Below are 25,966 nucleotides of genomic sequence, written 5' to 3'. Positions count from 1 at the left end.
CAGATGTCAGAAAATTCAATTTTCCATTTCTTAAAAGAGCAACTTCAGAGAAATCGTTATTTAAGAAATGCAAAGTGCTACGTACAAAGATACAGATTTCCCAATAATGATTCCTACAAAGTAGGACTCGCTATTAGGAAATCAGTATTAAGAAATCCCATTGTATTTGAGTCAATGGGCCGGTTTTGAATTTCCTAAATAGCGAATTCTCATTAAGAAATTGCTATTTAGGAACTGCAAAACCAGGGATGGCAATGGGAAAAAGGACCCCCTTGGTGCACCTGTACAGCACACGTATGCCTATGGGGCATGTGTGTGCTCTATTGCAATTTTGAAAAAGCACATAGGGGTGCTTTTTTTAAATTGCACCTGGCTACCACCGGCTTCAGGTCGGTGCTAATTGCATCTCCAAAATGCCCAAATCACATTTTGGAATTGCATGGTACATCAGAATAGGAAATGCAAATAGGAAATCCCTATTTGCATTCCCTATTCTGGGAATCGCTAATTGCAATTTCTACAGGGTAGAAATCTGAATATGTGATTCCTTAAAGGGCTTTGTACATTAGAAAAGCCTAGTTTGCGTTTCTTAAGGATCCAAAATAACGATTAGGAACATAAGAAACGCAAACAACATTTGTACATCTGGCCCATAGTGTCCTAAATAGATTTCTTCCTTCCTATAATACTATGGACCTGATTTAAGAAAAGCTGCACTGCATCCAATGCAGGGCCACTTTTCTAGTGCCCCTTAGCACCTCCCTACCGCCACCATGTGTGCCCTGCATTTAATATATGGCACCCCATGGACGAGGGTTGGGGCAATAGTGTCAACATTTTTAACGCTATTGATGTACTGTGTGGGATTAGCACCAACATTTTGGAGCTAATCCTGCACAGTACATAGGGGCCCATTGAAAGCAATGGTATGCCCCCTTTAAATGCCTACTCTGTGCAGGTGCTAAAAGTAGCCACAAAAAATTACGCAGTCGAATCTCTTGAATTCCACTGTGTCATTTTTGTGGTCCCCTTAACGGGGATATGCCCCACTTGAATAGATTATGCCAAGCGCAGGCATAATGTGGCGCAAGGGGTTACATTGTGGCGCAATGCATGCATTGGACCACATTAGTAGAAAAAAATGACGCTAATGTGGCACAAGGAGGCACTAGGCCCTCTTAAATCTGGGCCTATGTTTTTGTAGGTGATACCTTATGTTCAATATCCACAGGATGGTTCAAGTGTGCAATTGTATCCAATTTACAAACCTTTTTTTTTATATGCTGCCATCAATTCATCTATATACTGAACTAGCACTGACTTACAAGGAAAGTATACATTTTCCAAATCTTTCTTTAGAATTTGGCTAAAGATTGTGTGGCTCACTGTATACCCATGTGGAATACGTCACCAAACAAGAACTTTAATCAAAAATGTAAATGCAAAGAGATATTGGCATCGTCATGGAGAAAGAATAGAAATGATCACTTTGAACAACTCCTTAACTATGTACAGCTCTGTACCCACAGGAATCTGAAACAAAATCACAGCAGGATTCATTGCTACAAGACAATAATAGAAAATTATTTTGCATAGATCGTGGACCTCCTTACCATTCAGTTTTTTAAAGCCTATAATCAGGAGTTGAAGGGAATCCCCAGCACTTTTTTAAAAAGCCCTGTTTGATTTGTTCAATTATGGGTTTCATCCTCTCTTCTATTTCTTATGTCAACCTGTACTGGAGTGGCTTAGGGAACACTGCATCTGGTTTCACTGTACTTTTTACTGGTTCTGCACTTTTATTCAATCCAGTTTCCTTTCTTATAAAATCCCATATCTCCTCTTTCACTGTGTGTCTTAAATGAGGCGGTACATTTTCCTTTGTAATAGATGAACTTTTGTGATCTTATTTTAAATTCAGAGTCCTCATCCTGTCTTTGAGTTGCTACACCATTCGGTGTGCAATAAATTATACAGTTCATCGTTTATAGGAGATCCCTGCCTAAAATTGATTGTCTTTTCTATCAACCCAATCTTCACAGGAAGATATGCTAAGGCTTAATTAATAATCTGCTTGGTGCTAATGCCTACAACTTTGACTTCTTTTCCTGCAAGTGGTAGATTGGGTACTTCCATGTATCGAACCATGCAAATCGTAAAAATTTTTAACAAACAACAAAATAATAACTTAATTGCTTAACCTAACTAAAGAATACAGAAAGTAATAAAAGTTAAATCAATTTCTTATAGATATGGAATAGTAATTCACAGCACTATCAATCACTTTAAGGCAAGTTTTCAACCACAGGTGACTCACCCTTGATCGGCGCACCTATTTTTTGCACCAAAGAATGCACAAATACCAATCTAAATTATAACTCATTCAACTAAGCCTTTAGCAAATCATAAAAATCCCTATTGTTTTGTGAATGTGGTGCCTCACAATACCCACCTTAATTTTGTGGGCAATTTCAATATGAATATACCTCAATATATTAGGTTTTTCACAAATCTATTTACCCAAACCAAAGAAAACTCTAACATTAGTCATAATGATTCAATATTTTTCAACATATTCAAACTCAATTTCAACATATTTAACGATGATGCCTAAAAACATAACAATAAGCTCCAACAATCTAATCTAAAAGGTATGACAAACCATCAACATCACAATAACTAAGATTCCTAATAACCCACAAATCCAAATCGGACTAAAAATTGCACACGCACTATGATTCATAACACCACAATAATCTTATCCATCTATTTACCACAATTCTCTTAGTCAATGCCAGTTTAGTACATTTAACCATATTGATGCTCAAGCCCATTTGCTTGGAAGCAGCTCAAGAGCACTGGAACACTGCTAATAATTCAATTTGTCCAGAACATAGCAGACACAAATAAAAAAGAACAGAGAATGTTTTTGTCTCTAGATCTTATCTAATCTCTTATCAATCTGCCCACATTCTCCACCAAAACTGTTGATGCTATCTTTGATCATCTGATAACATAGAAAGACAAACAGTCTTTGCAGGATTAGGGGCGGTGTTACCCTCAAGAGTAGAAACCCATAACAGAATGAGAATTCTCAATAAATCAGGTAATATAGTAAATGAAAAAAAACCTTCTTGAGTCAGATATAAACTAAAGCCCATGAAGGCTTATTAAAAGAGTTAAGTTCATTACAGAAGGCAAAATATAGTGTTAAAATCATGCTAAACCATAACAATATCTTATATATAGGGAAATAGCATTAAGCTCAATCAAATACATCAGGAGGTCTGATTTTAAATTGAGCCCCAGAGAAAATATCAACATTATTCTGAGTTCTAAAAAGGTGAAAGACAATGTGAATCTGCATTCTAAGAGTCAGAGCATGCAACTCTGGCATAGCAAGTCTAGGTCAACATGTCAAGCTCCTTAAATCTGTCTCACCTCTAGAATGAGCCATCTTTTCTAGTAAAATACACAGAGAAACTCACACAGTCAACATCAGGCAAGCAAATGTTAGGCTCACTGAATCAAAACACAGAATAAAATGCATCATTACCTAACACCATTCTAACACCATCCCCTAAATGAGAAATAATTAGTCCCCTTTCAATCTAATGTCATCAGCTGTAACAATAAAACAATAGTTGGATACAAAACATACTGTTATAATGAATAGGTTTGAACTACAGGCAGTAAGACCCTTACATTTTGTAGGAAAGCTCCATCCAGATGTCACCAAAAACAACATCATCACAAAGAAGTTCATTAGTGCACATATTGCTGCATGTGGAGAGATGAAGTCTGGCCTAGTTTAGACCCGCCAAGCTCAGGAAGAACATTTCCATAAAGTGTAGTGCATTTGTTTTTAATGCAAAACATGTATGACACTAAGCAAATAATATTTACTAATCATAAATATCTCTCACACTTCAACTGAGTACATGTCCAAGTTATCTTTCTGACATTCATTTGACATTGATGTAGAGCAATAATCTTTGCAGGGTAGGGAAATTAGAAAGTTGTACTCAAAGATCTTTCCCTTAACATGTTAAAATGGAATTACACTACACACTTCAGCAATGTTAGTGTCAAATGGATGTCACAGTATTTAGCAGAAACAGAATATATTAGCCAGAAAAGTCTACATCCAGAATCAGTTAAGTAATTATGATTCATTACTAATTGCAGGGAGCCGAATGGGGTAAATTCAAACTTTTATTTACATATTACAATCATTTGAGGCAGAAGTAAGATATTATTACCAAACCTAACTATAGTGTCACTTTAACTTTCGGCTTTCGTCAGTGAATTTCTTTTTAATGTAAAGTAATGTCATATTTCCAAAGGTAATGCCAAGCCTACGCCTTGCACGTCCTTTGGCCATGTACTTTTGGCCTACTGCCAAGCCCTGCGTCCACCTCTCACTGGCAAACAACCCCACACTGTGCAGGCCTTCAGCCATGTGGTGCATGGGGTTGGCCTCAGGCCAGGCCTTTTACCTAACCCCACTGATGACCACCCGCTCCAAGACCTGAGTCATGGGCAGCAAGGGAGTTTGAGGTTCAGAGCAAGTACTAGGTGGCATTTTAAGTAAGGCGGACCTACTGACTTTGTCAAAGAATCAGCACACCAAAATATAAAATGTGGGCCTAATGGGGTTGTGAAAGAATCAGGATATCAACATATATAAAGAACATATCCTGCCTTTTTTTTAAATAGACAAGAATTGCAACAAAATGTGTAGTTTAGCAATCCACACAGTGCAATGTTTATTAAAAGTAAGTGTCATAAAAAAGTCATAAAGTTTGACTAAAAATAAAAACATCAGCATATATTTGAATCTTCTTTTTAACATGTTGCAAGTAGGAAAGTGCAACCATAGAACTTCCCTAACCCCCACAAGGGGACTCTGCACTCCAGCTAGAGAGCATCCATCTAGGCGTGCTTTAAAAAAAAATATGGTACTCTCTAGTGAAGTCATAGATTTAATGATGCAGGAGACTTACCTTTTTAATGTTGCTGGTAGGGTTGCTGCACTGCCCACAGCACCCCACAACACAAAAAAATGCTTGATGGTTTCCCTGTCCTTTCCAGGGACATCACCAAGCTCCAAAGAACAAGTTAAAGAGCCCTTGCAAGATATTATGCAGCACACCTTCAAGGACCAGTGAAGAATACAGTATATGAGAGGCTCCTGCTGCCTATTTCTTCTTTCTTCTTTTCTTTTTTGTTTTGGGTGTCCTGATGCCCACTGGGGATACCTAGGGCCTGATTACAACTTTGGAGGAGGTGTTAATCCGTCCCAAAAGTGACGGTAAAGTTACGGATATACCACCAGCCGTATTACGAGTCCATTATATCCTATGGAACTCGTAATACGGCTGGTGGTATATCCGTCACATTTGGGATGGATTAACACCTCCTCCAAAGTTGTAATCAGGCCCCTAGATCCTTATTTTTTGCTGGGAGCCATGGGAAAAGCCCCAGAGCCCCTGCGACCTCACCGGCTCCCCTGCCTGTAATCATCGTGGGTGCGGTCAGGAGCTGGCAGTTCTTTATTTTTTATTAATCATCGCGGTGTATGGCATGTGCCCCCCCGAGCCTTTATAGGTCTAAGGATACCATCTGTGGTGCTGTATTTATATTTAAGGGGGTACAGCCCCCCTCAGAGCCAATCCTGTCCCCAGTGACTCTATCCACAGGGACCTTCGGTGGGTGCTCCGGTGCCTGTAGCACTCACAACACAGAAAGTTGGAGTTTGCGGGGAGCCCCAGGGCCCCCTGTGCCCTGCTAGCTCCCCATGTGCACCAATTCTGGGTGCTGCAGGAGCCGGCTTTGCTCTTGTTTGATGGGAGCAGGTTCTATTTATTGTTTCTATGGAGTGGGATCAATCTCAATTTCTCTGCCCACAAGAGCATTTGCAGGTAAACAACTGTATAGCCCCATCTGGAGAGAGCCATTTAGCAGCTATCATTGGGTAGTAGTAGACAGGTCTTTCCTGTCCACAGTCTTGCGGGCAGGAAAACAATGTCATGGGGGTAGGCTTCCCAGGACACAGAAGCAGAGCCAGTCCCAGGGGACCTTTAGTCGTTCTAAGAGGAGACCACATGCCCCACTCTCTGAAATTAAATTATGGCCCTGGGAGATGGTGGGGGGGCTGGGGACTCTTTGAGGTTCAGGGAGGGGGACTGCATCACTCCCCTCCCCTTTTCAAAACTTTTGGCCCAGCGGATGTGGTCTTGGGGCATTTGGAGGCTCAGGGAGGGAGGGCGCATGCTCCCCTCTCCTTGAATTTTGTATTGCTCCAGAAGATCGGTTCTTCGTGGCCTCAGAGATGCTCAGAGAGGGGGCACCCTTCCCCCTCCCCTCTATTTGACAATCAGATGCACTTTTTTCATTTTACTGAATCCACTGCAAATTTGCTATACATTTAAGAGAAAATGTTTGCCTTAAAGGGGTCACCAAGGACTCAACTACCAGACCTAGGGGAGCAAGGTATCCCCACCCTGCCCCCTTATATCAATTTTAATGTTTTTTTCTAGGACTCAGCACTGAGTCTCGAGTCCTAGGATGGCTGCTGCCACATTGCTGTTGATGTGGTGGCAGCCAATCAGATCTCATCATGAGTTATGTCAGCTCTGCTGATCCTCCATGGTATGATCTGCAATTATTTTCAGGCTTAATTTCTCAAAAACTACTGAACAGATTTACAACAAATGTAATCAAATCAATTTTTTTAAAATCCATTCAGCGAGTTTAGCTATAGCTGTGTCTAATTTTCCTGTGGAAAAATGAATGGGAAAACCCCATTTAGTGACACCCCCACCCCTTTTCACAGCCCCCACTTGACGGATCACCTTGACACTTTCCAGTTAGGAGTTGAGGTACTTTTTTTTGGGAAACTTTAATCAAGATTGATCAAAGTGTGCCAACGTTATTAGAATAACAAAAAATGCTTTTACTATGAAAATATGATCCTAACTATAAGTACCCATCGGCACCTGCCACTAGGTATATATAGTAGGTATTTTTTTCAAAATATTTATAAATTACTGAGTGGCAGTTGTCAGTGGGTAGTTTTAGTTGAAACCATGTCCCAGATTTAAGAGGGCCTAGTGCCACATTAGTTTCATTTTCTATACACTACTGTGGCCCAACTAGGCCAAAATTGCAGCGCCAGATTTAAAAAGTGGCGCAATGCATGCATTGCACCTCTTTGTGACCCCTTGTGCCACATTATGCCTGTGCCAGGCATAATGTATGCAAGGGAAGCGTTCCCTGGTTGGGGGGGGGCGGCCAAAAAAATGGCACAAAGAAATCTAAAAGATTTCTGTGCGCCATTTTTTGTGGCATTTTGAACACCTGTTTAGAGCAGGCGTTAAAAGGGGGCACACCACTATTTGTAATGGGCCTCTATGTACTGTTTAGGGTTAGTGCCAACATTTTGGCACTAAACCTGAACAGTACATCAATAGCGTCAAAAATGTTGATGCTATTGCCCCTTACCCTGGGCCATGGTACACCGTAGTTTAAACACGTCACACACATGGTGGCGGTAGGGGGGCGCTACGGGGCACAAGAAAAGTGGTGCTACACTGGGAGGAGCTCCATTTTTCTTAAATTTGTCCCCAAGTTTCTATAGAAAATTGATTCTTTTGTTCTTATAACTATGGTACCGTTTGACAAACCTTCAGAAAACTTTTTCACTAGCTCCTTCCTGGAAAGGTTTGTGTTGATCCATCACACAGGGGCCACACATGGGCCAAACCAGGGGGTCCCAAAATGCTTTCACCCCCATTCCATTTTCTATAGGAAAATTGAACAGGTTTACTGTAAAAACTGCTGAATGGATTTACACCAAATTTGGCAGAAAGCTAGATCTCGGTCCAGAAAAGTAGCTTTTGGTGATTTGGTGTAAATCTGTTAAAATTGTGGCTAAAATTTTTTATATATTTCATACACAGAGCCAACAGATTTAAAGATAAGATATGATTTGCTGCCACCATATCAACAAAGATGTGGTAACAGCCATTTTAGGACCTGAGGACTGAGCCCCCTGTCCTGTAAATAAGTTTAAAACATATAAAGGTACAGGGTAGAGATAACCTGCCCCTGTAGGCCTGGTAGGTGGGGGGGTATCCCAGGGGTAAAACAAATATTTGTTTTCTTTTCTAAATTTGACAGCGTATTTGCAAAACATTGGGTTGATCCCAGGGGTGGATATGGTAGTGAAATGTTTTTGATGGGCATGCGTCCTCAAGCATCCTTGAGGCCCCGGGAACCCTATTCCCCAGGGATGATAGGTTATTTGAAGGGGAGGGGGCATGTAACCCCCCCTCCCCAAGCTTTCCTGAGGTCTCAGTTACCCTATCTAGCCGGGTCAATTTTAAAATAAAGGATGGGCCATGTGGCAACACTTTCTACTCTGGAATATCTAAAACAACTCCTACACAGACTCCAGGCCATCCAGAATGCAACTGCAAGACTCATACAATTCATACTTGATCTCCCATGCTGCCCACACATTACACCACATCTCAGGAAGCTTCACTAGCTCCCCTTTCACAAGTGAAGCAATTCAAACTTCTAAAAAAACACCTACAAAGCCCAACATAGCACAGGACCAGAATACCTGAACAGCCGTATACACTCTCACCAACCCACAAAGCACCTATGCTGTGCCTCACAGTCAATCGCACACACTTCCTGCATCTGCAAAAGCAAAACTGGAGGTCACTCATTCTCCCACAAGACACCTAAGACATGGAACGATGTCCCTCAACATGTCTGAGCCTCCTCTTCACCTCTTGAGTTCCGTTAGAAGTTGAAAACCTGGCTCTTCATATAAGCACCTTGGGACCACACACCTACACACCAAGTGCCAAAATAACCTCTCCGATGATTAGTGCGCTATACAAATCAAGATAATCTAACAAGCCACTTAGAAGTCTGGGAAACCCCATCCCCTGGGACCAATAAACTTGGTTGGGGTGGGGGGCATGAAGATCATTTATTTTTCACCCCATGCTACCTTCTTGGGCTAATTTGCATATATTATTCAGCTTGGTGGTGCTCCCATCCTGGCAGGGGCAGCATGTTTTTAAGTTGGGAGGACTCAGGGTAGGCCAGCAGCCCCCAACAAAAACTTAAAAAAATAAACCTATGTTTCCTGTGGTCTATAGAACATGACCCTAGAAAAAGTTAGTGATACTTTTTAGTATTCCCAGAGATAGAGGTTTGGCTCTTCAGCTTGAAAATGCAGGGAGTTCTCGTGGTTGTTTTTTTGGCTACACTGTGTGGGCTGAAGAGCTTAGAAAAAGACTAATATTTTTTTTCACTTTAACCCATACAGTGCTGGCGTAGGCCACTGCCCGACGCCCACACTACCTCCCTGGTGCGGGTCACGACCAGTGGCCGACACCAGGGAGGGGGTTAAAAAATCCTCAGATTCATTGCTTCGGAGGACTTTTTTGAATGAAAAAAGCCCCGGGAGACACAGAAGATTTTCCGTGTCTCCCCCTATCTCCCCACCCGCCCCTTTGTGACGTCAGCGCGTGCGAGGCACACTGACATCACTGTTTGTTTTCTCTGCTGGAGCAGGAAGCGGCTGCAAGGCCGCTTCCTGCTCCAGTGGGAAAAACAGCCCCAAACGGCCTTCCCGACGTTCGCGAAGGCCTCATTTGAAAGGGGAGAATCTCCCCTTTCAAACGAGGCCTTCCTGAACTGTTTTTCTGGCCTTCGAAGGCCAGGAAACCCCACTAGACAGCAGGGATTTCACTTGGGTGGGGGTCGCTCCCCTTGGAAAACAGCCCCCCCTCCCCAGGGGCATTTTTTTTTAAAGGTAGGTTTACTCCTGGCCTGATCGCGTCAACCCGCCCCCCCCCCCGGGTGTAAAAAGTGAAGAAAAAAATTTGATTTATTTTTTTGAATTGGACGGAGGGTCACCCGGAGCAGGGCGACCCCCTGTGGGGACAATAATTATTTTTAACAGCTGTATGGTTTCCTTGGGGGACACTATGGTCCCCAAGGAAACCATACAGCTGCTTACGCATAATGTCTTCCTTTTTTATAATGATTACTATCTCCAAAAACAGGGGACAGCTATGGGAGCATCTTTTGCTCCCACATATGCCAATCTATATATGGGTTGGTGGGAAAAGGAAGTTGCATGGTCTGATATTCATAAGAACCACATGGAGAAAGTTGTATTATGGGTGAGATATACTGATGACCTTTTCCTTATCTGGGATGGTCATGAACAGTGCAATACATCAGTGCACTCAACAATAACAAGTTCAATGTCCATCTAGATTTGAAGTACAGTAAGCAGACTATTGAATTTTTGGATGTCTTGGTAGTTGTTAAAGATGATAAATTGCAGACGACTATTTATCATAAACCTAGCGCATGTAACTCTATATTAAATGGAAATAGTGGTCATCCGAAAGCTTTGAAATGGAGCATACCATACAGTCAATTTCTGCAGGCTCACAGAATATGCTCAGAAAATTTTAGTTTTAAAACTTAAATTACTACTATGACTCAGAGATTTTTGAATAGAGGATATCCTTTGAAGATTTTGACTGAGGCTCACAATAGAGTGTTAATATATCTGGAGACAAATTGCTCTTTCAATCTGAAGTTAGGGAAGATAATCCAAAAGAACATAGATTTCCACCGAGATTATTTTTTTAATTCAATCAAAACCATACAGAACTCAAAAACATTTACAAAAAAATTGGCATGTCTTACAACATGTTCCTCATATCAAAGACAATATTGGACTACATCCCTAAATTACATATCGAAAAACATACTCTTTAGGAGATCATCTAACTAGGAGTTTGTTTTGTTCTAAGGATAACAAATCATGGTTATCCAAGAAAGTTTGGGCTTTTGGAAGTGTGGTTGTTGCAAATCTTGCAAATTTGCTTGTAATACACATAATTATACTACATTTGATGGCAGGATTTGTGAAATTACTGATCGCATAACACGTGAGACTGAATATGTTGTTTATGTTATAGAATGTGGCTGCCCCAAAAAATATGTTGGTAGCACTACTCACAAACTCAAAGTCAGATTTTTACAACATCTTAGAGCGATAAAAAATCAAGATAGATCATATCCATTAGCCAAACACTTTTGGGAGGCACATTAGGGTGATTGCAGTTCCTTGATATTTTATGGAATTAAAACAATCAGAATAAATATACGAGGAGGTGATAGAACGGCAGAGCTAAGACAGATGGAATCCAAAATGATTTTATTACTCGGCTCTGAATGCCCAAGGTGGCATAATTTAGATGCTGAGTTATATGTCCATCTGTGATAATCTTCTCCTCTTTGAAATTGGAACTCTAGGAGACCTCTATGTCACAGTATCATGTTGATGATACATAATGGAGATCTGTTCCAAATGATGGTTTGCTCGTAATGGGTGCTAGGCCTAGTAGACCCAGAATTACAATTGAAATACTTATTTTTTATTATTTATTCATTTTTGCACACTTTGTCTACTATATTATAGATTAGATATGATTGCACTTTGACACAAAGCCCTTTACTAACATTGGCGGTTCTACTGTGAATCTCTCTGTTTTTTACACTGGTATATATTTATATTTATATTTCTTTTATACATGAGGTTAATTGGATTTGTCATCTAATTGGTTGGAATTACTATGAGATTGTTCAGTAGATGATAGACATATTGCTAATGCCAATATCTGAATTCTTTACAATTTTAATGTCAACCAAGGCTACTATTTTGAACTTGAATTGATCATAGTTATTATCTGCACTTGGTACATTTAACTGTCTTTGTCCATACATGATAGATATTTATTAATTTCCAAATGGAATTTTAAATTGGGGTTGTAGTTTGAATCAAATTATGCATTAATGCTAATATTGTATTTATATTTATTTATGCATATTTATTTATATATTTATATCTATATAACATATTTTGCCGATTGACTTCCCAATAATTAAGATTTATCTATTTTGGAACAATTTTAACCACCCATAATTATGTAATTAATATGATGATGTTTCTTTCTTATATATTTTTATATATATCTATTATGTTGAAAGATGGCCGCCATTTGCAGCACATACATGGTGTCACTGAAACAAAAGATGGGCTGCGTTTTATAAATAGAGGTGTGTAAAATGTCTGCCAATGTCCAGTTGAAGGCGTTTGCCGAAACGCGTAGACATTTGGCTGGGACAGCGTGATTATGATTACTTTGAACATTACTCCAAATATTAATAAACAGCGGATGAATGATATCTCCAGAGATTTTTGGGATGGTATATTCCTCAGCTATATTGGATCCTTGAGACATTGTGCAGCCGTCCGGTGATTTTGCTTTTCACCAGCTTTTGGATTATATATATATATATATATATATATATATATATATATATATATAGTGAGAGAGAGAGAGAGAGAGAGTGAGGGAAATATATCTATGCAGATATGTCTATATATATATATATATAGATAGATAGATAGCTATATCTATATATAGACATGTATATATATAGATATGTCTATAGATAGATCTATAAATATATAGATATAGACATATATATATATGAGCTGCTATAGTTGTCCTTTGGAGGTGTATTTCGGCACACTTACATTTTGAGGTGGTGCTGGTTTACGGCTGGACGGGCGTTATTATGTTTGCCAGTTTTCCCTTATTGAAAGGAAATGAACTGCACTCCAAAGCTGTTGCACACTCTCCTGCTTTATTGCAGAGCTCCGTTCAATACATATGAAAACGCCCAACGCGTTTCGGTCACCCAGACCTTGTTCACAAGCATTTCCTGTTAACCCCTCTTCAGTGTTTATATACAAAAAATACAAATTAAAGAAAAACCATTATTATTTAAATACCTATACCATTTAAACCGAAGAAACACCAATATCACTTTAACAGTCTCTTATATAAATTACAAAATATCGACAGTACTCTTATTTTCACTTCACTTTACTAACATTTGATGTTATTCTTTTTCACACCTTTTCTGGGTTCTGTAGTCTTTTGCATTTGTGACTATTTTATTTTTTGGAGGCTCCTTATTTGCTATCTCCTTTGTGATCTTTCTTCCTTATTGAAAACCCCCAAACTTCCAATTGATTATTGACACACCTAAATTTAAGATTAGTTTTGAATTTATTGTTTTATGCCGAATTGCTAAATACCAATTTTGGGGTATTGGTACCCATTTCATTTTTTCTGGAATTAAAGGAATTTGCTATTGTTATTAAATGTCTCAGGTATTGTATACATTATATTAATTGCTTGATGATTAAATGTATTACCAAATAATCTTATTTTATGTACTTCCATGCTTAATCCCCCTTGTATATATACAATCTTTGGTGTGTCAACTTTATATATCTGTATTGCTTTCTTATACGTTATTATCAATTTATGATTTGTTCCTGTCTCTTTCAATATAAACAATATAAGGTGTGTTTTTTAAATCAGCTGAAACATTTTGCAATTGTTATATCTATCTGTCCGAATTGTTTTCTTCTGAAAAAACATTTTTTATATGAACACTGGGGAGTTTTCCTTGGGGAAGCTCCAAAGCTATCCACTTATACATGACTAAAACCATTACTTTCTACACATGCAGTGCTGAGAAGTTAGAAACTTGGTCTGTAGTGTCTGTCTAGATTCTTATTTAATTCATGCATATGAGGTATTCGTTCATAATAAATGTACAAATAATTCCTCATCCTGGTTCAAACCTAGAGGGGCCAGAAAGGGGCTCTCCATTATATACCTTGATTCTAGTTGACACAATCTTTCTCTCTGTCTCCTCCTCCTCTTTCATTTTTGGACACTTGGTCTATTGCATAATATTTTAGTAATTGCCGTTGACTAATATGTTCTTGCTCCATGTGCCTTGCAGTTGCATAACTTCTTTCCAAATTTGTGATGGCCCGGATGAGTTCTAAAATCCGTTTTTTTGTTTCACACACCGTGCTTCATACATATTTTAAACTGCAAGGACATTCAATAACATAGACTGTAAACCGACTTTTACATGTGATATGTTGTCCAATTCATTTTACATATCCATTTCCGGCAACATATTCTTTTCTGTTTATTCCAATCTTACAGGCTTTGCACTCTGCACATTTCCAAAAGCCTGATTTTTATAACCAATTTTTCTTTCCATAACTAAAATGACTTTTAGTTAGTCTATCCCTTAAATTGGGGGCCCGCCTAAATGTGATTTGTAGTTGTTTCCCCATGATGTCTCCAATTGCTGGATCCGTGTGTAACATGGGCTAATGTTTTGTTAAGATGTTACGAATCCCTGTGGCATCTTTAGAGTATGTGGTGATGAAACGTATTGGATTATCTGAATGCTTTGAAGATTTTATCTTTTTATTATAGATTAATTGAGTTCTTGGGACCTGAATGATCCGCTCCTTTGCAATAGCATTACATTTCTTTGGATATTTCCTAACCTCAAATCTCTCTGCAGAGGCTTTAAGATGCTTTTCACATTCACTGGGTTCTGAACAGATCTTTTTAATTCGCAAAAATTAACCATAAGGGATATTCCATTTTGTATTTGGTGGATGAAAACTATTAGTATGTAATATAGAATTTGTTGCTGTCATTTTTCTATGCAATGTTGTTTGTACCGAGCCTTCTTTTATATAAATTTCCGTGTCCAAAAATGTCACTCTGGTGGCACTTATGTCATATGTAAAGCTCAATTTTGCTTTGTTGTTATTCAAAATGTCATAGTATTCTTTAAATTCCAGCTCTGTTCCATCCCAAGTCAAAAGTAAGTCATCAATAAATCTGAACCAACTTATTATTTTTCCACATACTTCTCATTTTCTTCAGCCCATGCGATACGTTGTTCAAACCATCCTGTTGTTACATTGGCAAAATTTGGGGAAAAGGAAAATCCCATGGCTGTACCCTTTGTTTGTAAATAGAGTTGCTGATTGAAAAGAAAGAAATTATTTGTAAGACAAAGATTAATCATTTCTATTAACATGTCATTATGTTGGAAAAATTGGCTATTTCGTTGGCATAAAAATAATTCACATGCTTTTATTCCTATATTGTGTTCAATATTAGTATACAAGGATACAACATCCATTGTTATCAATTTGTAAGAATCCTGCTAAGGGACACTTTCAGAGTGTTGCAATAGATCCCTTGTATCAAGTAAATAGGAATTTAAATTGCATACTAGAGGTGCCAGAAAAAAGTCTATATAATTTGTCATAGGTTCCAATAGCGATGCATTTGCTGATATTATGGTCTTCCTGGAGGGTTTGTTGAGTGTTTATTGATTTTATGCAAAAAATTCATAATGGGAGTCGTTGGATGTTCCACCGTTAAGTATTTCACTTAATCCAAATCAATTAAGCCTTGCTTTTCCCACTGTGTCAATCGCTGGTGAATTTTTTCTTTCAATTTTCTTGTTGGATTGAATGTGATTGGTTTGTAACAAGTTGTGTCAGAGAGTTGACGCATTGCTTCTTTTACATAATCTGATTTGTTTTGTATTACAATATTCCCACCCTTATCCGCAAGTTTTATTTCCACGGTTGCATCCAATTGTAAATCGCGAAGGGCTTGTTGCTCCGATACCGATAAATTGCTCTTATGCCTGTACCAATGTTTCCTGTATAAATCATAAATAACCATCTCAGCAAACTGATCAACTTTATTGCCGACTGGTAGTGCAGGATACAACCTTGATTTTGGTTTCTTTCCTGTGAGACCTGCTCCTAAAGGAATTATTGCCTCAGCATCTATTATTAAATTCTCATTTGTTGTTACATTTAAATTCAGCAAAGTCATAAGTGTGTCTTTATCTTGCACCATTAAATCATACCTTGTATGAAATGTATGTCTTGCATTTCATTCCTATTTGCCTCTTTGAATATCTTTGCATCTTTAATTTTGCGTATGTATTTGTACAGATCAATTCTTGTTTGTACAATATCCATATCAGTGTCGGGGCAAAAACTCAAACCCTTCTTTAATAAAGATTCCTCTGCCGGGGACATTACTCTACTCAATAAATGTATTACATCAGTTCTTGAACAGTGCTGCAGTTTGCGCTCTGGTGTTCCTTTGTTTTGCCTCTCTGTCCCCTTCTTGCACATTTATTCTTCTTGCACCCCGCGCTCGTCATCTCCCTCTTCCTTGGACTTGTTGGTCCTTTGATTGTTGGTGGAGAGAGAGGCACATTTTGTTTAGCAAGGTGGATTTTTGTTCCTTCAGAATTATGGCTCCTCCCTCTCCTTCACTTAAATCTGTGTCTGTTGATATTGATTCCATGCTGGATTTTTCAGATTGTGATGCCTCAATTTATTCCTTTTGTCTCGCATTATGATATTTCCTAGCGAAACGTGTCGGGTGTTTTCATATGTATTGAACGGAGCTCTGCAATAAAGCAGGAGAGTGTGCAACAGCTCTGGAGTGCTGTTCATTTCCTAAAAAAAAGGGAAAACTGGCAAATATATATATATATATATATATATATATATATATATATATATATATATATATATAGCGCAATCACTTTTGTCAACGTGTGTGGTTTCCCTGGGGGCTGCAACCAGCCTACAGGAAAACCACACCCAAATATAAAAGTGATCTCTTTACATATATATATATATATATATATATATATATATATATATATATATATATATATATTCACCACCAGTTCTCTTGCATTTGCAGCTTGCGTCTTCAAAGCAATGCACATACTTCAACTGACGCGTTTTAACTGTAGCTTTTAGGCAGCAATAAAAAAAGTCAAGTAACTCTTGTGATTATGTTTCTGCTAGGAAAGGATCTGACTTTTGTCTAGTGGCAGTTTTAATGCCATAAAGTAGCGCAGAATGTTTATATGCCTACTGAAAGGATCAAAACTGTATTATATGTGAATAGCTGAGTGGATTAGTAAAGCCAACCATTACATGCGCTATAATACAAATGAAATGTATGTGCGAGGGGTGCTATGGAGAGATGAAATGCACTTTTGCTGGGTGGTAGCGAGGGAATCGGAGGAGGAGGTAATGGGAGTGGGAGAACCAATAATGATTGTTGGACTGGGCACTAAAGACTGTGACGATTGGTATATGACAAGGTGATGTAATAGTGTGTCTTTTTTGTTTTTTTGAGTGTCTTGAGAGAACATGCTGATTGAGGGAAGAAGTAAAGGTAAGGTGACCTCTAGTGCTGCAGGTATCACACACACACCCACCAGACTTTTTGTGACAGTCTACATAGGCTAGTGTTTTAGAGTGACGGTTTTGCCAGTAGCAGAGATGGCATCTCGTTGGATGACTGCTACTCAAGCCCTAACTCGGGTTATAGAGGACATCTCTGACGTAGGATTAGAGACTGAGACAGCAGATACTGAGACAGCATCTGAGGGATAGGGCAATGGCGCAGACTCTGGGAGTGATTTTTCAGTCATAGGAGTCCCATTTGATAACTCCTCTTCCAGTGATTATGAGGGAGGTGATGAGGACTGTCCTGCTGTCCCTTTGCAAGCACAGCCTGTGCAGCGGGACAATAGTGGGTTAGCCCAACCCAGAGAGCAGGTGCATGCGGCGGCAAGCAAAGAGAGAGTGCTCTCTTGTGAGCTCCCCAATTTAGTCAAGCCCCAAATTCCACCATCCAAATCGTATTGTGGAGACATCAAAATTATCTGTCACAAAACAACCTGGTTTTGTAAGGCAGGCACCTGCGTTTTTGACCTGGGCTCGGCAGCCATATAGGGAAACCTACCAAACCCAGACATTTCTGGATACTAGACATCCGGGGGAGTCCAGAGAAGTGTGACTTGTGTGGATTCCCCAAAGTTTTCTTACCCAGATGACCATGCAAAGCTGAAATATTGAATAAAAACTCAATTTTTCCTTGCATTTCTGTCACACAAACTACAGGAATATGCTGGGACCATCAAAATTCCTACCACCCAGTGTTTCCCCACCTGTCCTGATAAAAACGCTTCCCCACTTGAGTGCCTGTACCTAGTGCCTGTACCAGGAATGGATCACCCCAGGGTCAACAGTTTCCCTCATGTAAGGACCAACATTGACCGTTGTGTGATCTATTCCTGACACGGACACTAGGCCTACCCACACAAGTGAGGTACCATTTTTATTGGGAGACTTGGTGAATGCTGTGTTGAAGGACATTTGTGCCTCCTCTCAGATTCCAGAACTTTCTTTCACCAAAATGTGAGGAAACAGTGTTTTTTTTGCCAAATATTGAGGCTTACAAAGGATTTTGGGCAACAGAACCTGGTTGGAGCCCCACAAGTTACCCCATTCTGAATTCCCCTAGGTGTATAGTTTTTAAAAATGTATAGGTTTGCTAGGTTTCCCTAGGTGCCGGCTGAGTGAGAGGCCAAAGACCACAGTTGCAAAAAACAGCTCTGTTTTCCTTGGGAAAATTAGATGTGTCCATGTTGTGTTTTGGGGCACTTCCTGTCGCGAGCACTAGGCCTATCCACACAAGTGATGTGTCATTTTTATCAGGAGACTTGGGGGAACGCTGGGTGGAAGGAAATTTGTGGCTCCTCTCAGATTCCAGAACTTTCTTTCACAGAAATGTAAGGAAAATGTGTTTTTTGGGGCCAAATTGTGAAGTTTGCAAAGGATTCTGGTTAACAACCTGGTGAGAGCCCCACAAGTCAGACCATCTTGGATTCCCCTAGGTGTCTAGTTTTCAGAAATGCACAGGTTTGGTAGGTTTCCTTAGGTGCTGGCTGAGATAGAGGCCAACATCCACAGCTAGGCACTTTGCAAAAAACAGCTCTGTTTTCTTTGGGAAAATGTGATGTGTCCACGCTGCATTTTGGGTCATTTCCTGTTGCGGGCACTTGGCCTACCCACACATCCCCGGGGCATCCGAAAACCTCTGAGTGCTGTAAATCGATGCAAAGCCTTCCCTGGGTGAAAAATAAATGACGCATCACCATGTGCGGCCCAAGAAATCGACGCACACCTTTCTGTTTTCAACACATCTCCTCCTCTGCAGTTCCTTGCTGAAATCTGTAACGCAAACCAAGTACTTTGTGCTTGCAAGAGACACTTGTCGCTTTTTAAGAGACCAAAGACACTTTATATCATTTTTTACAGTGATATTTCAAAATATACCTGTTGCATCTTAATCGTTTTAACCTGCATCTTACCAGGTAAATATTATATATTTTTCTAAACACTCTGTGGTGTATTTTGGTGGTGTTCTACTGTGTTATTACATGACTTATTGCACAAATACTTTACACAATGCCTTCTAAGTTAACCCTGAGTGCTCAGTGCCAAGCTACTAGAGGGTGGGCACAGGATAATTTGGATTGTGTGTGACTTACCCTGACTAGAGTGAGGGCCCTTGCTTGCACAGGGGGTAACCTGACTGCCAACAAAAGACCCCATTTCTAACAGTCATGCTTGAAAATACTGAAGCAAGGACCTGGTTAACAAAACAACAAGCATCTGCAAAATCAAAAGGTCTGGTTTTAATATGATAAGACATACAAATTAAGGCATGAAGAACACTGTATTTTTACCCACCTGTATTTCACATATTAGCACCAAAATCAGTCACATCACTTACTTTGCACTCACAAAATGCACACCACCGGCATCCTAATTCATCCTACAGCAAAAGCCATAGTGTCTCTCCCACACAGGGACCAGTCAACTGCCTAGCAGTGATAACGCGTCCCGACCTAGGTACTTCACTTGCACGGGGACTTGTTTTAGGCCGATAAACCTTTTGACCCTGATTGGAGACACCTCAAGACGAGATATCTATTCCACATTTCAATCACTAGAGCAATAACATCATCAATATTCACAATAAAGAATCAACCAAATTTGTTAATTGCACTAATAAGAACTTAAACACAATAGGACCTCTCAGTCATGAATAACCACACTCGATTTAGTAAGGTTTATTAGATTTATTCCCTCTTGGTTACAATCTACTAGCAAGTTTATTAGTCTCAATACCAGAAAACACATCAATAACGTCACAATGTGGCAACTTGAATATGACTTAAGCAAAGCAAAGATCATGAACATTAGAACAAAGCACGACGTCAACATGAATCAACTTTAGCAGAGTAGCATTAATACGTTATTCAACAAAGCAAAAATCCAGTCATTTGTCCATTTGCACCCAATGTCGGTGAACTCCTTAACTAGCCTCAAATTAGCATCAGCATGTTGGGCTTCATACAAAACACTTTGGTAACACAAATTTGGAAAACATCTAGCTATGGTCTTCTATCAAAGAGCAGTTGGTACCTAGAAAGAAAAGGCAAACAGACAATTACAATTTCATTATCATATAGTTATCCTCCGTAATGGGTCAGCATACAGAATCAGTCTTCGTCCTCAGGACAGCAGTCGATTCGTCATCAGCCGGGGTAAGCAGCAAAGTTCAGCAAGACAGGGCAATAAGGAATACTTCCCTCATAAGGAGGAAAAGTAAGTATCGGGCAAGGCCAAAAAGGGTTGAGGATGGTTTAAGGAATCAAGCAGCAAGGACTAAATCAGAATATCAGAGCAACACTAAGAGTGTCCCTCTAATGTCTCAGTAAGAGACATGAAAATGGCTGAGTAAAGTGGCAGGATAAAGGCACGCAAATGGCTCAGGAAAAATTGGCTGATTTCTCCTTGTGATGCGTCGTTAAATTGAATTCTCCAGACAAGTCTCTAATTTCCAATTGGTCCGTATTTGGCACACCATTATCGCTATCCAATAGTCTGTTGGTCCCCCTACTAGAATTTTCACCTAAAACAGTTCTTATGCAGTTCATTGGTTCCTGTGATTTACGTCTTCAATGGGTAGAATATCAGGTAGAAAAAGTAACACTCCTTGCTTTAGTCAGTAGCTCCATTGTCTTTACCAGTTTGAGCGACCTTGTACCTGTTGCGAATTACACTGTTGCATTCAACAAGAATGTCTCCTTGAGCAAGTCGGGTCTCATGAGAAAGAATTTACTACGGTTACACACATCTCTAGCTTCTGGAAAAGTACAGCTTTATGTCCTTCAGGAAGACAGCACAGTGCACGTTAGAAAAATGCATTTAATATGAGACCAGGCAGCTAGGCCCAGACCCTTGCTAACTAAGGCCTAATGATTAATTCAAGAAAATCTTCACATATAACTCTTAATGCTAGAACAGAATCATACATTAGTACATTAATAATCCACTATTAATCTATTCCATTTATCATCGTACACATTGGTGGCCACTCCCCGTGGGCACATTTCAAACGCATATGTTAATATTAGTCTGTCACGTTTTCTATGCAGCTTCATTACGCATTATTTTGCAAGCAGTTCATGTTAAATTTTGATTCTAAAAGCTACACTCCAACAATCCCTCCTCTGATGACTCTTGTTATCACACAAATCCTTTCTTCACAATTCGTTCATTTTCTTATCTCCTTCATTTCTATTTCTTCCCTTGATTTTTTCTTTTCATATTTTGCTCTGAACATTTTCTCCCTTTTCTTTTCTTCCCTCCTCGCATTATGTTTTGCCAAGTTTTCTTTAATCCTTTTGCTAATTTTGCACGATAACCATAGCCCAAATGAACAAGCCAGAATAATCACTATTCCCTGTGTTAATTTTCCCAATATCCCATGCCAAAGACTACTAAACCAACTTCCCACATGCGCAAGTCCTTTTCCAACCTTTTCCCAAACTCCTGGTTCCTTCAATTCCTTCAAATCTGCACTATCTCTTGTTAGGTTAGTAAGCATACTTCTAATCTCATTGCTATTGTCAGGTATGTAGGCACAGTGGTGACGCTCATTAAGCATCTTACAGACTCCGCCACTTTTCGCTAAAAGAATGTCTAAAGCAAGCCTGTTTTGAAGAGTCATAGCCCTCTCCGCAGCAAGTTCAGTATCCATCAGGAGTATCGCTCCTGTGAAATTTGTCAGCATGTTATCCACAATAGTAGACAACTTCTGAATCTTTATGGAGTTTAAGACAACCCCTACTGAAGGAATTATCGCTCCAAATATGTCCCCTAATACACCAGCAGCAGTTTCTCTCTTTTGTCTAGCACAAAGTAATTCTGTCACTTTCGGGAATTTCTTCAAGTCCTCTAGCTGGTAAATCTTTGGGAAAACTATTCCCAAATAACATGTCCCATACCATCCCTTTGGAAGACGGTAATAGGCATTAAGTCCACAAATATAATAGACCCCTGGGATCGCTTGATCCATTCCATTTAGCATGAACGTCCATTTATTCTGAAACAAAAACACATGCTTACATTCACTCGTTCCCACAAACACATTATCATAATATGACTTTGGCCGTGTTATGCAAAGCTTACCTACATGTCGAGTGTCTAAAGCTAGTTTCCCTTGTTCCCTAATTCCGTTGTAGCTATTACTAAGAAAGGATCGTTGCTGCAAGCCCTTTTCTAATTTCCCCTTTAAAACCCTCCTTCTATCTTCGGTGTGATCTAAAAAGCTTTTCTCTTCAGGTGTAAGCAAGCATGTCAAATTGATGCGGTGTGCATATGACGTACGAATTGTTACTCTAGGTTCAAAGAACCCTTTAATCAGCTTTATGGCATAATATTTAGCTACACTATTCAAATCTTCTATGATGGGCATATAAGAGAACACAAGATCATAGTTAGGGTAAAAATATTGCACTTCTTCTTGGTTATAGAAACGCGTTAGTAGTAAACTACAACTTATCCCATAAGTTAGGCGCAAACTGTGATATGTAACTCCCTCTTGCACCGAAACAGGAATTTGTGTACACACATAACAAGCTTTCGCATCCATAGTGTCAACATACTCACTTAGCAAGCGATAGAAAACATTAGTAGACAGTTCCCCCTTTGTGTTAGTTCCGTCATCCAGATACTTTGTATCTTGCTCAAACCTCTCCCAAGGTGTTAGTGTAGCAGTTTTGGAAACTGTGGCATTGTTAGCTTCATTCTCATCCACCAAGCGCATCTCCACAAACAAAGCTATAATAAATATCACACACACAGCACCCAAAGCAACACCCAAATATTTACAATGCTTACTCCCCTCAATGTCATCTCCCGTGTTAGGCATGATCTGTAAAGAATGAGGATGGTTAAAGCTTTTTCCTTTTTTTTCTCTTTTTTCCCAGCAAGACTAAGCAAAGTCTCTCTTTAGCAAATATTGACAGCTTTCTCATTCGCTCCCAGGGTCCTTTGTCAATCCAGTTAGCAGCTTGTCACAATCAGTTTTCAAAAGTCAATTCAGATTAACAGTGACACATCCGGTTATTTATCATTCTCTTTTCTCAGGTTTCTCAACTTGATTTCAACTTAACACAGTCTCTTTTCCTTGTGGCCAACTCAGGTACCATAGTATTGACCTGAGACTTCTCGATCAAAACAGAATGAAAAGAATTCTTGTTGCCACTCAGCTGAAGTTGCATAAGCCCATTCAGGACCAGCGTATCTTCTGTTTGCTATTCTCTTTCTTTTCAATTTGCGGTCACCTTGGAACTCTCCTTTCTCAGATCTTCTTTCCTCGTCGTATCTATCTCCTCCTCAATTGTCTCATCGACAACCACTTTTCCTTTTGTCACTTGCGGTTCTGGCCACTTATGTCCATTCAGTGTCCCTTCATAGTTTGGCTTTCCTTGTTGCTGTTCAACGCCCTCCTCTTGTGCTATGGTGTTCTCTCCTGCTGGACCTGCAAGCGACTCAAGAGGAGTACGGGCACTCTGACTTCCTTCCGCCTCAACTCCTTCGCCTTCTGGGTCTGTCAGGAGCTCAACTTCAAACCCGTATCTGTCTGCTTCTGGGAGAACCTCTCCTTGTGTCGGTCCTCCTGGTGCCTCAGTTGAGATAGGCTCACTGTTACCCCTCTGGATACCTGCTGCTGTTTGAGTGACCAAGCCGTCCTCAACGGGCTCTCCTGTAGTCTCAGTTCCCCTTTGATTACTCTCCGGCCATGAGACTTCCTTTTCTGTAGCTGTTATTTTCGACAACTCAATTTCCTCATCAGTTGGACACGTCACCTTCTTTGTGTGACTGGCATGGATCCAGTTTGGAATTCCCGCACACTTCACAGCAGTTGTAGTTGTCAGTATTACCTGATATGGCCCCTTCCAACGTGGCTCCAAACACGACTTCCTCACGTGTTTCTTGACAACAACCCAGTCACCAGCTTTCAGGTTGTGACCTGGATCATTTATCGGTGGCAGTGTGGTTTCTTCCACCTGGTGAGAGAAAGAGCGGACCACGTCAGCCAGACCCTTGCAGTAGTCCAACACCACATCATCCGTGATCTTCACAAGAGCATTCGCAGGCACTGCGGGCAACCTCATAGCTCGTCCCATGAGAATTTCATGAGGAGACAGACCTATTTTCTTGTTAGGTGTGTTTCTCATTGACATTAGCACTAAGGGCAAGGCATCAGGCCCTTTCAAATTCGTGGCTGCACACATTTTCGCCATTCTTGACTTTAGAGTACCATTTATTTGCTCAACTAGTCCTGATGCTTCAGGATGGTAATTGCAATGCAACTTCTGTTCAATGTTTAGGGCGGCACACAAGAGCTTAACCACCTCATTGTTGAAGTGACTTCCTCTATCTGATTCTAAAGAGATCGGAAACCCGAAACGTGGTATCAATTCCCTAAGCAGCAACTTCGCTACTGTGAGGCTGTCATTCCTACATGTGGGGTAAGCTTCAATCCAATGACCAAAGATGCACACAATCACCAGCACGTATCTCAGACCTCCACACACAGGCATCTCAAAAAAATCCAATTGCATTCTGCTAAATGGACCTCCTGCTCTCCCAATGTGGCTCACATTCACCACTGTTACTTTCCCGCATTCATCTTTTGACAGATGATGCACCTGTGACAAATCACTTCTGCGGCTTGTCTGAATTTTGGATTGAACCAATCAATTTTGAACAACCTGATCATGGTGTCTCTCCCAATAAGTGCTTGCCCATGGTAAAACCTCGCAAATTGTGACAGAAGACTGTTGGGCAAAACCATTTTCCCCTCATCTGAAACCCACAGATCATCTGGTCTTTGAACACACTGCAATTTTAGCCAAGAGCGTTTCTCTTCTCTGCTGGCACGACCCTGCAACAATTTTAATTCTTCCATCGTGTCAACCACCCTCAATGCGTAACCTGTGCATGTCTCATTCTCAGTTTCAGGTAACAATTCCCACTGATCCTTGAATGATATATACAGTTTAATGCACAAAACCTTGCGACTTGATCTGCATATCCGTTTCCCATTGACACAAAGTCTTGTGATTTCACACGAGCACTGCATTTCACCGCGGCAATTTCAAGAGGTAACTGAATCGCGTGCAACAACTCCTTAATTCTTTCACCATTTTTCACTGGAGAACCAGAAGAGGTCATGAAACCCCTCTGGGACCATAGCCGACCAAAGTCATGGACAATTCCAAATCCATATCTGCTATCAGTATAGATAGTCACTTTCAGCTTGTCAGCGGCATGGTATGCACTAGTAAGAGCAACCAATTCAGCCACTTGAGGAGAGTATACTCTTTCAAGCCAAGATGCTTCTAGGATACCAGTGATTGTACACACAGCGTATCCGGCTCTCAGTACTCCTACTGAGTCTCTCAATCATGAGCCATCAACAAAGATAGTGTAATCATTCTCTTCCAATTGGGTATCTTTAATGTCAGGTCTTGGTTTGGTGCACAGTTCTGTTACCTCAAGACAATCATGTTCAGCCTCATCAACCTCTGTATTCTCATTTGGAAGCAAAGTTGGTGGGTTTAATACAGTACACCGTTTCAGTGACACATTTGGTGATCCCAATATAATTGTCTCAGTCGGGCATTTGTCATGTGCTGAGTTTTTGTTCTAGTCAACAAGATTTCAACTGAGTGTGAGACCATAACTGTTAAG

The sequence above is a fragment of the Pleurodeles waltl genome, chromosome 1_2, assembly GCF_031143425.1.
Source record: "Pleurodeles waltl isolate 20211129_DDA chromosome 1_2, aPleWal1.hap1.20221129, whole genome shotgun sequence".
NCBI classification, from domain to species: Eukaryota; Metazoa; Chordata; class Amphibia; order Caudata; family Salamandridae; genus Pleurodeles; species Pleurodeles waltl.
This window is presented reverse-complemented; position numbering follows the sequence as displayed.